This window comes from Apium graveolens, chromosome 2 (assembly GCF_009905375.1).
Source record: "Apium graveolens cultivar Ventura chromosome 2, ASM990537v1, whole genome shotgun sequence".
NCBI classification, from domain to species: domain Eukaryota; kingdom Viridiplantae; phylum Streptophyta; class Magnoliopsida; order Apiales; family Apiaceae; genus Apium; species Apium graveolens.
Window position 1 is genome coordinate 75,138,108 of NC_133648.1, and position 2,467 is coordinate 75,140,574.

Sequence of the window (2,467 nt, forward strand, 5' to 3'; positions counted from 1 at the left end):
TCAGGCTTTCTACACTCACTAGCAACATGACTTACCAAGCCACATTTGAAATACTTAAATTTAGACTTATCAACCATGTTTCTATTTGGCTTAGTTGCTCCAAAATTCTTCTTGAATTTGAGCTTGGAAAATCTCTTGGATAGAAAAGCAAGATGCCCATCTATGTTATCCATGTCATCTTGACTAAGATGGTCTTCATGTTCAGCTACTAGTCCTTTTCCCTTTCCTTCACAAACTCTAGGGTTTGGTGCAGAATCAACAGCTTCAACCTTTATCTCCTTTTCCTTTTCTTGCGCAGCAACCAATGCAATGGATCCTCCCTTCTTTCTTCCTTTCTCCATATTCTCCTCTTGCTCTATTTCAAGCTCATAGGTTTTTAGGATACCATACAGTCTATCCAAGGTAAACTCCTTGTAATCTTTAGAATTTCTCAATGAGACTGTCATAGGCTTCCATTCCTTTGGCAGAGATCTAAGGAATTTGAGGTTTGAGTCTTTTGTTTGATAGACCTTTCCATGCAGTTCTAGAACATTCAGTAGTTTTTGGAATCTACTGAAAATGTCAGTGAGTGACTCACCTTCTTCACTGTGAAAATGCTCATATTGCTGAATCAAGAGTTGCATCTTGTTCTCCCTTACTTGCTCAGTTCCATCACATATAACTTGAATAGTATCCCAGACATCCTTAGCAGTTTTGCAGTTTATGATGTTGTCAAACATGTCACTGTCAACACCATTAAACAGAATGTTCATGGCCTTTTTATCCTTTTGAACTTGTTCTTTATCTGGATCTGACCATTCTATTTGTGGCATTGGGACTGATGCTTCATTTCCTGTAGCAGCTCTCATAGGGACATGTGGACCTTTCTTAATGCAGTCCACATATGCTTCATCTTGAGATAGGAGATGCAGGTGTATCTTCACCTTTCAATGGTGATAGTTGTCTTTGTCCAGAAATGAAATCTTTACTCCAACATCTTTTATGTTCATCTTGTTGATTGTGGTGATCTTTACACTCTTTGTACTTCAAGAGCTTGCTCTGATACCAATTGTTATTCCCAAACAATGCAACAAGAATTACAGAAGGGGGGTTGAATGTAATTCTGGTTTCTTTTCTGATTTTAAAACTGTTCTTACTTAATAATATAACTGTGCAGATTTTTCTATGTTGCGGAATGATAAAGATATGAAAATCAAACACAAAGAAAAAAAACACAAGGCTTTAAAAGTTTTTGGTGGATTTGAACAATTCCACAAGAGATATATATATTAAGATGAGAACTATGTGATGGTTGAATAGCACACAACTGCTTACAAGTGAAATTGCAGAATTACAAAGAGATGCTTAACAGATACAACCTTTTCTATCTCTTTTAAAATAATACTTACTTAGTTAGTTAGTTTGTTCTACTTGCTACACTTGGTTTATATACTACCAAGTTACATGTTGAAAAGACAAAACAAGTAAAACAAAAATTGTTTCTAGTCTAATTTCATTCTACTTCAGTACACTATCCATCACCTCTGAATATCTTCATAATTGCATGGAAATAGTAATGTTTCTTTGTTCTCTAAATTCTGAAATTAGGCTGCCACATTCCATTTGCAGACACCCGACGCATGTGACTGTGTTGTCACTGTCAACTGCTCGTTTGAATATGATCATTCATCGGGACTATGTTGATCATCCGGTGGAATCCTTGTTGATTATCTGTCGGCAGCCTTTGTTGATCATCCGTCGGGAGCCTTTCTGCCACTTGACTCTATTTCACTTGTACAGAATTACAAGACATCTTATATTTACAATTAGCCAACCTATTCTGCATATCAATCTAGTAGTCAACATGACTTAAAGAATCCTACAGCATCTAGTCAACTAATAAATTTTTGTTTGCATACATGTGCTACAAGACTTATTATTACATAAGCTACACTCTCGATGGATGTTCAGTGGTCATCCGTCGGGACTATAAAGTTCATCCATCGGGACTATTGTAGAACATCCGTCGAGAGCTATAAAAACACTAAGTTAAATCTACTAAGGTGTTTTGTTCAACTTATCATCAAGTTCACAACATATTCCTAATAATTGTTAACATATATATGGTTTTTTTTGTGGTGTGCCCATGGGCACACAATAAGCACAAACTTCTATAATTTTGGTTTATTTTGATTGGCCAACACTTCTTAATAATGATGGATCCTGTAACACCCCCAGATCCGGGGTCGGGGATCCGGGTTGTCACGGTCTTTCTTTCCACAATATCACTTCACTTAATTAATAATAAATAACCTCATGCTGTGACCCCACACTAACACACACCACAACCCGTTATAGTCTCAGAGATGAAATTGAAATAAGTACAAGTCTTTGAATCCACAATTTAAAATTATTACAACCCAAAATGATTACTTGATAATTTACAGTTAATTGCCATTATCTGCCACAAGTTATAATTATACATAAT